The sequence below is a fragment of the Peromyscus maniculatus genome, chromosome 4 (assembly GCF_049852395.1).
Source record: "Peromyscus maniculatus bairdii isolate BWxNUB_F1_BW_parent chromosome 4, HU_Pman_BW_mat_3.1, whole genome shotgun sequence".
NCBI lineage: Eukaryota > Metazoa > Chordata > Mammalia > Rodentia > Cricetidae > Peromyscus > Peromyscus maniculatus.
In genome coordinates this window covers 13,244,574-13,258,224 of record NC_134855.1, presented here as the reverse complement: position 1 = coordinate 13,258,224, position 13,651 = coordinate 13,244,574, and the positions used below count along the sequence as shown (strand labels likewise).

At 53.2% G+C, this 13,651-nt stretch overlaps 1 protein-coding gene across 2 annotated transcripts in view; it reads right to left on the bottom strand.

Annotated features, from left to right (window-relative positions):
* Fam163b (family with sequence similarity 163 member B) overlaps positions 1 to 12,679 on the bottom strand; it is a 34,297-nt gene extending 21,618 nt beyond the window's left edge. The window contains exon 1 of one of the 2 annotated variants that reach the window (XM_006993115.4): positions 12,298 to 12,679. The gene's annotated coding sequence lies outside the window, so the exon portion shown is untranslated. Of the gene's footprint in view, positions 1 to 2,499; positions 2,705 to 12,297 lie in introns of those variants that run through there. The other variant, XM_042275071.2, reaches the window with a different exon arrangement.
* Between the last annotated feature and the right edge of the window lie 972 nt (positions 12,680 to 13,651).

Genomic DNA, 13,651 nt, shown 5'->3' with positions numbered 1-13,651 from the left:
ATGACTTCCAGGCTCAGTGGGAGAACTCAGTAGTGAGTTCCGGGTTCAGTGGGAGAACTCAGGAGTGAGTTCCAGGTTCAGCGGGAGAACTCAGTAGTGAGTTCCAGGTTCAGTGGGAGAACTCAGTAGTGAGTTCCAGGTTCAGTGGGAGAACTCAGTAGTGAGTTCCGGGTTCAGTGGGAGAACTCAGGAGTGAGTTCCAGGTTCAGCGGGAGACCTCAGTGGTGAGTTCTAGGTTCAGTGGAACTGAACACACACACACACACACACACACACACACACACACACACACACACACACACACACGACAAAGTATGCATATGAGGGTCCAAGGACAACTTACAGAGTCAGTTCTCTGCTTCCATCATGTGGGTCCCAGGGATTGGACTCAGGCCATCAGGCTTGCCAGCGAGCACATTTACCCACTGAGCCATCCTGCTGGCATAAGAACGTATTGAAATACACAAATACCTAAGCTCCCAGCAAGGTAAAAATCCACAACACGTGGCACCCAGGAAACAATTATCTCGTGTCAGAAAAGCAGACAACCCACAGTGAAGAGAAAGTCCAGCCAGGGACACTAACCAGAGGCAGGTCAGGCGACAGACCAGGGAGATGTGAGTGCTAATAGTTACTGTGTCCTATAGTTCAAAACACTAGGGAAAACCCAGGGACAATCAGAGGTAAAAGAAACAGAACAAAGTCCGGCAGGTAAAGAAGTAACAATGTCAAAAAAGACAAATATACAACCACTCCGATTAATGTCAGGTTAGACACAGAAGGCAAGGCCGGGGAACCACTGATGGCAATGGAAACGATGCAAAATGAAACACGGAGATAGAACACACGTAAATAAAGAACAGACAGAGCCCCCTAAGATGTGGAAACTGCAGGTGGCACGCTATCTGGGTGATGAATCCCCAGGAAGATGATCAGAAGATAGGCTGGATATTTTCCAAACTGGGGGGGCCAGCGGCATGGATCAGGGAGTAAAGACACTTGCTGCATGAGCCTGGTGGCTTGAGATCAATTTCCAGAACCCATGCAAAGGTGGAAGAAGAGTACTAATCCCAAAAGTTGTTCTCTGACCTGCATGTGTGCACAGGCACATGCACCAGCGTGCATACCCCCCACACACACACAGACACACACACACTAGAAATTTTTAAAAAGGAAGTTTTCAATCAGGATAACAATAATAAGCCTTTAGATTCCCCAAAGCTCAACAAACTGCCAACAGGAGGGCCTTAAAGGAAACAAGAGCCAAGAACATGCCTGCAATATCCAGAGACAGCCTAAAAACACACAGCACGAAGACTCAGGGCACTCGGGAATGGAGGCAAGAATGACAGCAGACTTTGGGCTGGAGGCAGTGACAGGTCAGAGACAGGGGAATGGCGGTGCCAATCAGTTAAACACAAAAACAATCCAGCAACCTGGAACTTTCTATACAGGAAAAAAACCAAAATTCTTTCCAAAATGAATGGTAAGTCTGCGATGACTTCAGAACTGACCGCCCCTGCGACACCCAAGAGACAAGGTCCTGGAGTACAGGGCCGCAGTGACCCAGCCCCTTGCAGGATGCATGGCTTTGGAGCTGACACTGGCGGATTTTTTACTTTCAGTCTAGTGGCCCAATCTGGGCAAGGGGCAATGTCCAGGCAGACTAGCCCAGGGTTTCCTGTGAGGACTTTAACCCTCACAAAACCCAGCCTCCCAGGGTCTGAGTGGCATATATACTCTGCTCACATGGGAGCTGGTGGTATGTGTATTTTGGAAGAGGCCCAGGCTGAGAGCAGTGTCTCTGAATACCTTCACCAAAGAATAGGGGCGGGGAGTGAGGTGTGCTGGGCACAGTGATCTGAACACACACGCCTTTGTTCTTAAGCCTCACCTGTCACTGAGGCATAAGCATGCAGAAGAAAACCTGTCAATATTTTTAAAAAGTGAACCAGGAAAAATACATTTTAGTTGTTCCTAAGGTCACTTGTAGTTTCCATGGCTACAGAGGTGCCCCAGGTGTTGAGACAGGAGGGCGGGGCTCTCCTCAGTCCTGCACTCGGCCCTGTAACTACGCTGGAGTAAAGTCTGTTGTTTTTGATGCTCCGAAGGTTTAGGCTGGGTTCTCGGGTCAGAGAGTCCCAGTTTGGCTTATTTCACAGGTGGGAAACTAGGAAGAGGTACCCAAGTCACTGCAAACAGCAGAGGAGTGACATGAACCTCAGGTCCTTTCAGGGCCACACCTCAGGCTGGTCAGCTCAGACAGAGGTGCCCTGACAGCAGAACCCTCGTCTGGTGAACGGCAGGGCTGGTGTCCCCTGCGACAGGCCCTTCCCTCACTTTCACTTGTATTCCACTTGTCTGCCCGGGTCATGTCTCCCTGGCTGGACTCATACTCTTCTCCATTCCGGTCCCTCAGGGCCTCGCCTGCACCGAGTCCTCACTGTCTCCTTGCTTCCACCTGCCACCCCATCTCCCCAGAACCACCTCAGGCCTTACCACTGCGTCAGCTCCTTCCTCCGGTCTCAGCTTAGACTGGCCTTTGGGGAGCTCTCTTGACCAATGCCGATCCATCCCCCGGGCACCTTCCCAGTACAGGGCCTATGCACCATGTGCAGTGGCCTGAGATGCTATTATCTCCCTACCCTGTGTCCTCTGCAGCCATGGGACAGGAAGTGTCTTCTTCCTCTTGCTTCTTACACACTCAGGCTCTGCTGGGAGAGACATGACTCCCCTTCCCCCCTCCCCACCCCACCTCCCTCCTACTTCCTTCCTCCCTGTGACCCCAGACTTCCTCTCTGTCCTCATGTGGACACACCAGCAGGACTCAGCCTTGAGCCAGCAGGGTGAGGGGCTCCTCACTCCTCTGCCCAGTCTCTCTCTCCCCAGTGTCTGTTCAGGGCCAAGTATCTGCCAAGCCTGGGAAAGCGATGCTAGCATTACCTGTATGAGCATTTATCAAGTGGCCACTTCATGCCAGCCGGTTCCTTTCCCCGGCCATCAGTTTTACCAGCACGGGCCAGCCCACTCACTCTCTGCTCAGACTGGAGGGAAGGTGAGGGAAAGGGGCCTCTTCCCTGTTCCTCGCCCATCACTTCTCCAGATTAGCGGAACTGGGGCAGACCAGACAGCAGGTGCCAGCTCTGAGCTTTCATCTCTGTGAGACCTGCTCATGATATCACATCAGGGGGGTTTGAGCCTAGCCACTTCTGGGCACTCTGTAAAAACACAGACCCAGTAAGCTTCTTCCCTCCCCTACAATGGACCTTGCACTACCGTAAGAGTGGCAGAGTCTTACCTTGGTGACCTTGGCCTTGGTCATATGACTTAACCAATGAAGCAGGGACAAAAGGGACCACATCCCAGTTCTAGGCAAAGTCTTGAGGAAGTATGCATTCCTGGGATCCAGATAATGTATCCAGAAAGCACACACTCGGAGTCTGGAGCTGTGGAAGAGCCCTGAGGGTGTAGACTGGACACCCATAGTGAGTGGAACAGCCCCAGCTACCTATAGGCCTGTAAGCAAGAAGAGCTTTGCTTGCTGTTCTCTTGGCAAATGTCAGGACAGCTTGTTACACAGTCACTATGCCAATAACTGACTAATACACACGTGAGCTATCAGCCTTGCTACTCAGGCTGAGATACAAGTGCTAAGCACAATAAAGCAAGGGTGACTGAGAGAATCCAAGGGGCCCTTTGCTACCCAAAAGGCAGAGCCTGATGAAACTTCCCTAGGAGCTGGTGGTCAGAGAACATGAGGGTGCCATGTTGCTGAAACAGCCAAGTGAAAGCAGTCCTCCAGGAGGCATAGAATCTTCTAGAAGCCTGGGTCATGTGCCTGCAGAATGGGAGCGAGACAGTGTCTCCAAAGCATGGTGTTTCTTCCTGTCCCAAGGTTGCAGAGGGCACAGGGTGAGCTGCGTGTGTCTCTAGGTGTATGTCTGTCCGCACATGTGTATCTCTCTCTCTCTCTTGAGTGTGTGTGTGTGTGTGTGTGTGTGTGTGTGTGTGTGTGTGTGTGTGTGTGTTTCTGGAGATAGAACTCAGGGCCTCTTGCATGTTAAACAAGTTTGCTACTAGTGAGCTACATTTGCTCTGTGCACATGTGTTGTATGTATGTGTATGCCTCTGTGTGTCTATTACATGCATGTGCTTATTGTGTGTGTTTATGTGTATTTTGTGTTTCCCCATGTGCATGTCTTGGTTTGGGTGTCTTCTCTGTGTGGGCATGTGTGTTTTTGTATGTGTGTCTGTGCTGGTCCTCAAGTGCACATCTGTGTATCTGCTAGGTGCATGCCATGTGTGTACATAGGTATATTTGTGCACATCTCTGTGTGTGTTCATGTATGTGTCCACATGTGTGTGTCTATATGTACATGTGTGTCTCTGTATATCAGCTATGTGCATGTCGGTCATGTATGCATGTATATGTTTAAGAGTGTCCCCTTATGAATGGCTCTGTGTCTGTGTGTGCATGTGTGTTTCTGCTTGTGTCCCATGTGTATGTCTCTCTGTGTGCCAGCTGTGTTTTTCGTTGTTTCTTCGTGTGTCTACTGTGTGCATGTCATGTATGTGCATGTGTCCCCATATGCATGTCTGTGTATACCTGTGTGTTTGTGTGTGTATCTGCATTTGCCCCTGTTGTTCATGTCTGTGTGTGCATGACTGCCTCCGCACGTGTCCCCATGTGCATGTCTCAGCATGTGCCTGCTGTATGCATGAGTATCTGCATTTGTCCCTGTGTGTGTGTGTGTGTGTGTGTGTGTGTGTGTGTGTGTGTGTGTGTGTGTGTGTCTGCATGCCTGTCTGTGCTGTATTCTGACACACAGGAAGAAGACAGGAACAGAGTGGGGTCCGGGGTCCCAGCCATGCCACAGATGTCAGCCAACCTGCTCAGCGGTGAGGGAAGGGCAGCAAGACCTCTAACACCAAGCTGAGGCCCTGCCTCTTTCTCCTCCCTGGCAGCACGCTAAGTTCTCTTAGAAGAGGACGTATGAGGTCCTCGCCTGCAACACCCCTGTAGGGCCAAGCCCCAGATTCCTGTGCTGTCTGCCCACCACGCATCCTCGGCCCCACTGTCTCCTTCATCTCCTCACTTAGCTGACTGGCATGGCTCGTCCACCCGGAGCAGCCCTGAACAGCAAGGCTCCGCACAGACCTGCCTGGAGCATTTTCATTTCATGGAATGGGGCTCAGCCGGCTGTGGTGACACACATCTATAATATCACTACTCAGGAGCCAGAAGTTAGAGGACGGTGTTGAGATTGAGGACAGCCTGGGCTACCTAGTGAGATCTTGTCTCAAAACAAAACAAAATAAACAACAACAACAACAACAACAAAACAAGGCAAACAAACCAACAGACAAACCAGGCTTTGGGGATTTTCAAGTGAGCGGAAACATGCTGAATAGGCCCATCTTGCAGATTAAATAATTTTACAACTCTTCATGGTCCTGAAGTGGCAGTGTTGACCCCAGGGTCTGATGGGGTGAGGCTCCCCCACCTTGAGTCATCCTCTGTCACTGGCAGCTCTGTGGCAGGAGAGTTGAAATGAGGCAATAGGCCCTGGAGGCTATAGGCAGGCTGCTGCATCCTGTGATGGTCCTTTGTTCTGAGGACACTGGACATGGGTGCGGGAGGCAAGTTTTCCCAAGGCAGATGCCACTTCTGGCTCTAACAATGGTTGTCCTGACCTGGAGGCCATTCAGGGCCACACACTAGCCACTGCACCTTTTGGAAAATGGGATTGACCCTCATTCCACATGGAACTACCCATAATAGGGCCCACTGTGTCCCAGGCGCTCTACTGGCTGCTGGGGTGGGGGTGGGGGGCATAATGAGTGGCACCTGGCCTCAAGACCTCCCAGCCTCGATGCAGACCAGACCAGAGGGGAACAGACCTGACACTGACAGGCAGAGGGGAGCAGGGGGAAGACCTCAGAGGAAGGCTCTCAGAGAGTTCCAGAAATGCACAGAAGCAAGCATGTGGGGCACAGCAGGGCACAGCAGAGGTTGAGAGGGTGGATCCATTCCATGAAGGGCTCCAGGGGCTGCGGCAGGGTGTCTGAGTTTCTCAGCCCACATGGCATGGGAGCTGGTCAGCAGCCTCTCTCCCTGATCCAAGTCCAGAGACTCCAGAATCTACAGCCAGGTTCCACCATGCTCCTGCAGGGGCCTGGAATTATCCCTGATGTCAGAAGGGAAACCACTCCTGTCTTTATATGCCAGGAAACTGGAGCAAAAGGAGGATTAGTGACCAGGCTACTCCCACCAGCAGGTCCGAGGTAACTGCTAAGAGTGTGGTTGATGGCAGACCCCATCTCTTCCCAGGCTTCTCCACTCCTCTCTCTCTTATTCTCTCCCCATCCTATCTCCTCTTCAGTGAAACATGGCTCCCCAGGAGAAAGGAAGACACAGACTGGTGGGAATATGAACAACTACAAGAGTGATTTCCCAAGACACTGTGCCGTGAAACAGCCTTCTGCAATGGAGTTTTGTTTTGTAATTAGAGGGCATCTCATGTGGGAAGCCTCAGGAAGGTAAAAATCACAGACGGTTGTACTCTTTAATTCTGCGAGTTGGTTTATAAGGAGCTTCCCACGTAATGAGTGTTTTAACCAAACAAACGCCAGACACAGGTAAACACCCCACAGTCCTTATGCCAACCACGTGGGCAAAGACTAGCGAATTCTAGAGAAAGCGACACAGACTGCCCCACACAGCCCCACCCCGCCTCCTTTCAAAGGAGATGTGATCAAGGCCTCTCACACATAGAGGGCATGGTGCCAGTCCTGGGGTAAGCAGCCCGGACTGTGGGGCTCTGGAATGGGCTCAGAAAAAAGAACCCCAAGTGGGTGTCTGCCTATAAACTGGAAAAGTGAACATCTTTATTTTGCCTTAGGGAAGTTCCTGAATGTTCCCAGTGAGACTGTGCATGCCAGCCCTGAGTGGAGGGATTTGGAAAACACAATATAAATATTACATTTCAAACACTGTAAGGTGAACCCCAGACACATGCTAATGGTACTCCCAGCATCCTTCCCATTGCCTCCCAGAGCTCTGCAGCCTTGCTCTCCTAGCCTCCTGATGCTCCTGGCACACGGACAGCAAACAAGCACTAAGGGGTGTGCTGCCAGGCGTGGTGGGTGGTCCAGCAGCAAGTGAACTGACTGGGCAGGGATACGGGGGAGCCTGCCATAAAGGGTCCTTTGGCCAGGGCCAGGAACGGGAGGTTGGCTAAGCCTGCCTTAGGAACCAAAGCATAGGAGTGGAGATCTCAAATACACTCATATAGACACAGTCAGAAGCCAACGAGGCACCTGGGATTAGGCCCGTCTGGTGCTTTCTTTTCCTCAAAGAAAAATCAGGGGCATTTCTGGAGCCCACTGGTGGTCAGCTAGCATCTCCAGATGGCCTCCCTTGCCTGCAGCAACGGCAGTAGTGTCCGGCCCTCTGTGCAATACCTGCTTCCTTGACTATATACCCACCCAGTGGGGGTTCAGCTCTGACTGCATCCAGGATGCCTTCCCTGACTGCTCCAGCCGGAGGTGATTTCCGTAGCATCTGGAGTACCTGCCTCCATGCTGCCATCCACACAGAACCTTCTCACACTGCAGTTTAATCCTGTTCACATGCCTGCTCCCCCTCCCCCTCCTCCTCCGCCAGCCACTAGAGCCTTCGACTCAATGCGTACAGCCCAGGCAACTCTAAAACAGAGGGAACCAGTGGATGGCACACAGGCCTGCTGCCAAACCAATCAGTAGATCTGTGAGTCAACAGCCATGCCCTGCAAACGTCTGGACCAGAAAGCCAGTCTGGGGCTAGGGCTTTGTGACAGCGGATGAAGCCCCGAAGCCCATCCCCAACATGGGGGCTGGAGTTAGGCCAAAGGACAAAAGAGGACCACTCATGAACAGGGACACTGAGGTCCCGTGTGGCGGCAGAGGAGCATGTAGACCACAGCCAAGGAGTCAAGGGTTTTTAGTTTGCACACAGTAAGCCAAGAAAAGCTGGACTGATTTTCCTTTTGCAGCAAACACGCATTTCTTTTAATACAAATATTTGAATATATTATAAAAATGAATATATATTAGGTAAGCACACACAAAGCAGAACATAAAAGAGACAAAACCACACATCATTGCTTTGTGCAAGCAGAGACTGTTCCTGTCATAATGGCTGGTATGGGAATTTGCTAATCCACGGTTAGGGAGCCAGGGCACCCACTTCCAGAGAGGTTGGCTGCTGGTCCTGAGGCCATAGACCAAATGCCATAAGCAAGTAACAGGAAAAGACAGAGGCTATTAACAGCCTGGGCACAAACCCAGCCATTGGGCAGCGCAACCTGGGAATACCTAAGGATCAACTTTGCCACTGGGTAGCCTGCAGGAAGCCTGGAGCTGGTTGTAAGAGCTGAGCCACAGGTGGTGACAGCTTTGCCCATTGCCGGCTTTGTCTGTTTGACAAGGGCATCCCTTGCCTGTTCTGAGGCCATCTTCTGGTTTGCCCGGGAACAGAGCACCATGGGAGTTTCCCAGCAGTGTGCGGACTCTTCTAAGACGCTGGACCCTCGTACAAGGTGAACAAAGAACCCGGGGAACAAGGGGTTCAGTAATCTCACTAGGGACACATACTTTAGACATAAACACTGTCCCGGTCAGTTCCTAATCTGTGTCACCCCGCCACCCACAGCAGGCATGCGAGGTGGTGAATGTGGCTGTAACCCTAGGAGCACGGCTTGTTCTGGAAGCACTGCTCAGGTCGCTAGCTAATCCTCTCCTGATTCCCAGATAGCTGTGCAGCCCTCCTCCCAACCACATCACTACGGGAGAAGTGGTTTTAGAATCATGAGCACGCGTGTGTGTGTGTGTGTGTGTGTGTGTGTGTGTGTGTGTGTGTGTGTATGCCAGAGGAACACATGTTTTTGAGACAGGGTCTTTTGCTGGCAAGGAACTTTTCCAAATAGACTAGGGTGCCTGGCCAGCAAACCCCTGGGATCTGCCTGTCTCCACCTCCCCCGTTCTGGGATTACAAGCATGCACCCCCATGCCTGGCTTTCCCGGCTCCCTCTCATGGGTCCTAGAGATCAAACTCAGGTCCTCCTGCTTACAAGGCAAGCACTTTACCAACCGAGCCTTGCCTCAGCCCTTCTACTAGAGAGGTAGACAAAAGCACAGGGCACTGGCTCAGTCTGGCGAGAGCTTTTCCCGCAGATGCCCCTCTGGATGGGCTGGGAGGACCCTGAAGGTAGTAGCATCCCACTGGGGTGGGATGTACCATCAGGTGCTACCCTGGTGCTGAAGAAAAAGCGCTACTCTAGGCCCACAAGGACTGCCTTCCCATCACTCTCACGGCTCACCCCAGACTCTAGTGCAGGCCAGTCTGGGTGATGTTTGCTCAGTCCTGGGCCATATTCCCCACTACTCCAAACCACCCCAGCACCCCACACGGCTGGCATCTGCTCAATGACCACCGTCCTGGTCCAGATGGACATGGTGACCTCTTCTGAGTCCTCTTGCCTCCCTTCTCCAGTCAGGCTCTATATTGCAGGCCACAGTGTTAAGGCCAGGCCTGACCGTTGTCCACCAAGGTTTAGACTTTTGCATAAGGCCCCCTTCTAGCTTACACATAGCTTACGGAGCACAGCTTACAGCCTGGATCTGACTCCCAGCACATCTCCAGTCTCCTCTCTCACAAGACCCCTGAAAATTAGGGACAGAGTCCCTGTGTCATTTCTTAGGAGTGTAAATCAGGAACCCACATGCCAGGCTCTGCACTCCAGCTTCCCACGGGTTAAGGGTTCTGGCCACAGACTCCCTGTGCCTTGGGATAGCAGGAACAATCCCTTCTCAGGCCTTTCACGGCAGCTCCCAGCAAGGGAGTCAAGGCAGAGGACTTGGGCAGGAGTGGCTTCAACAACTTAAGCCTCTTCCATGAATCTGAATCCTGAGAGAATAAAAGCTTTGGGAGGAGAGAGGGAGAGGAGCTGGCAGGCACTACGGCTCCAGCCTGGATGAATCCCCTCTGGAGTGGATCCAGAGGGGCTGACTCTGCAGGGAAGTCAAAGCAAGGGCAGCAGTGAGGTAGGCAGGAAGCCCCTTCCTGTTCCACCACATCCTCACCATGCTTCTGGTCATGCCCGAAGCCAGGTGCCACCAAATACCCACGGGAAGGCAGAAGCACCCTTATTTTTGAAGATGAGGATGCTGCATGATTTACCCAAGACCTGGGCCTTGAATCCACATTCCCACCATACAAAGGGCTTGAAGGGGATCAGGGCAGTGGTGGCAGTGTGGGAGCAGAGTGGACGGTCTGGGCAGTGTGCCACTCTGCCTCTCCCCCAACCCCTGAGAATTTAGAGTCCGATATAATTGACTGTGAGGTGACAGATTTCTGCTTTGAGAACTATCATCATTACTCCTTGGATTGCTAGGTCTGCAGGAACAGGTCTCCAGGCAGTGAAGCTTTGCTTGGATCTGGCACCAGGCTTAGGCACTCAGACCCAGCCCAAAAGTGCAAAACCTGGGTGACGACTTAGGTAGAAGATGGGATGGGCAGGAATGGGGAGGACCGAGAAGAATCCCAGGGGCTATGGAACCATCCAACCCATCTGAGGTCTATAAAGGGACAGGGACTGGCCCAAGGTCACCCAGGAAGATGGGCAGAACTGGCCAAAGTCTTGACCCCTCCATCTGTGCCCATGTTCTCTCTAAGTTCTTTGTTCATGCTAGCTATCTGTGCTGGCACAGCAGAGGTCTAGGGCTTGGGGAACCTCTCTCACTTGCAGGAGAGGTGAGGGTGGAGAAGTCACGGCATATCCTGGGCTCCCACATCTCATGGCATTGGCTTGTCCCAGAGAGCCAGCAATGTTCTCCAGCTCCCCACCCCCAGCAGATATTCCAGGCACTCAGTTTGGGAGCTGTGCCTCCTCCCAGGCCTGACACCCTCCCGGCTGGTTTTACAAGTGAGTCAACACCAACCAGCCCTGCAGGAGCTCAGGTGATGGGTACCAAGACCGAAGCACAAGACCACTCTGTCTCTTCTATGGCATGAGGCAAATGTACCACAAATGACTACCAAAGAAAGGTGGAAGGGAAGGGGGAAGTGAGCCCCTGGCCTCAGGAACGGAAAGAACTCAAAGACACACAAAGTTGCACGTATTCAGCAAGCCTGTAGCCCATGTGTCCAGGAGGGGGATTTCAACCATATCCTCCTGGCCAGAGGTGCCAAGTTTGGAGAGTCTTGGAGAGCCTTGGCATGAAGACTTTACTCCCAATTCTATCTCAAGAAGGGGAAGACAGGAAGATGGGCCGATGTGCTTTTCTGCAGTCATAAACTTCTAGGAGGTGGAAGCTGTCCCTGGAAGCCTGCCAGGAGTTTGTTGACCAGCATAGGAAGGAAGGACCACAGGGGAGCAGCCTGGTGTTCTCCTGCAGACCTCTGAACGCTAGCTTCCCCCAGAAGGGCCAAGGGAACATGCTGGAACCTATGGAAAGGTCTGGGGACTTGTCACCCGGGTGTCTTGCTCCCAAGTCCCATCAGCAAAAGCAAAGCCATGTGACCCCGGCCTGGGGAGGACAGGACATTAAGCAGGGTGAGAGAGTGGAGCCAGAAGGATGGATGTGAACCTGCTTTTAGGGGTTTTGGTATTTGGGACGTGTCATTTCCTGCTTGAAAAACACACCTGCCCACCTGCTGCCCCCCTCCTGTCCTCACTATTTAACGTGGGAAAGAGGTGACAGGGGCTCCACCACCTGTTAACTCTGACCTTGGACAAGAAGCCAAACTTCTCTAAGCCTCAATTTCCTCGTCTGTCAAATGGGCCCCCAACCCTTTCATACAGGGGCTGGACAGAATGGATGTCAGCAGTAGCCCAAGTCAAGCATGCAACACCAACCTGGTGGGAAGCAAGTCTCACCACAGGTAACCAAGCATCTCAGTTCCAGGCAGGAAAGGATGAATGGAGCCAGGCATTCCATCTCTTCGGACAAACTTTCTCTCCCCATGTCCCTTCCCCCAGGCAGGCCACCCTTGGAGGGAAACAGAGTCCCTCTTCTGTCAGAGGGTTCCTCTGTCTCTTGGCCAGGACCCCACTGCACATCTCGGGGCACGTGGAAGGTGGGGCGCAGTGGGATGGGTCATGCTGTACAGGCACCTGTGTAGGTCAGGGCACCTGATGCAAGGTGGCCAGGGCAGGCTGCAGTGGGGACTCCAGATGAAGTGGGTGCCGAGCCAGAGCTTCCCAGCCTGCATCGCCTGCTCTCACACCGTGACCTGCGCACCCGCTCGGCCCTTACCTTGAACCATGGGAACCACGTTGCCCCGGCTGGCGGAGGACTTGGACGCACGTGACAGGGCAGGCGTCCCTCTGTCCCGGGCGCAGCGAATAGCGGCAAATGCAGCCCAGGCCACGGCCGGTGGTGCCTGCTGGGGCCAGACTGGCAAGAAAAGAGCGGAGAGGCTGGCTCCTGGAGGCCCCAGAGGAGGCAAGTGCGTGGCCAGGCGAGAGCCCCTGCCAGCTGCGCGCTGCGGCCACGGCTCTGGACGCCAAGCTACCTCCCCGAGAGCTGCACGCGCGACTCCAGCCCAGTCCCGGGCGCGGGGCGCGCTCTGGAGGGGAGGGTGCGCGCGCTAGCCTGCTGGGGAGTGCGCGCTGCGGGCCCTGCGCGCGCCGTCGGCGGCGGCTGCGGGGGAGCAGCCGAGGAGCTGTCCCTGGTGCTGACGCTCATCTGCGGTCCCCCCGTGGCTGCACCCATATGCAAGGTCTGGGGACCCATATCTCCGTGTGCGCCCTGCGGGGTTCCCTCCCATCTCCACCAGTTTGTTTCTGTTTCCCTGATGTTTGGTCTCGGTAGTGCTGTGGTTGCTTGGCTGTGGACAGTGCAACCTTGGGGCAGGTCCCTGGTCCTTCTTGTTTCTGGGGTGACTGACAGCAGGGCCTTTAAAGCTGATCTGAAAATGAAAGGCAAAGATGTCCATAGACATAGCACATCCCAAATGCTTGATAAATGCTCTCACTTGTTCCCATTCTCTGGGTCAGTCTCGTGTATTACTGGAGGGCAGTGCATATTCTCTGTACTGGACTGGTTGGTGACCGAGGCCTGCGACTGACTCAGGTTTCCAGCCGTTGGGAAGGAAGCAAATCTGTACTTTATCCCCAACTGCAGCATTTGGCCAATGGTTGGAAGATAAAGCAAGGCAGATTTGAGCTGGACATGAAGAGCTTTCTGACCTTTCCTCTTGAGAAATATGGTCCCAAGACAAACCCTGAAGACGTTCAGGAGTGGACTATGGCTGCAGACCCAACCTCAGGAGATTACATATTGAATGAGGCTTTGAGTTAGAATGCACAACACTCTGAGAAACCTTCCTGGATCTCTAGGAGTGCTCCATGGATGCTTGACTGTGCTAGGATTGACCTGTCCTGGTGGGAAGGGCATATGTCAGCCCATTTTGAGGGGCCGGGGTGCTGGTGTAGTCTCCTTCACCTTTGCCCACTAGCTGGACACAGAAGGACCAGCAACTCATTCCAAGACGTGTCACAGGGCCAGGGAGGCAGGTGCTTCAGCCAGACACCTGCACAATACCCCCCTCCCTGGCAACTTCCCTGCTGGGTCCTTCCTAGGGATCCTCACTGAGCTCCCTAGTGAT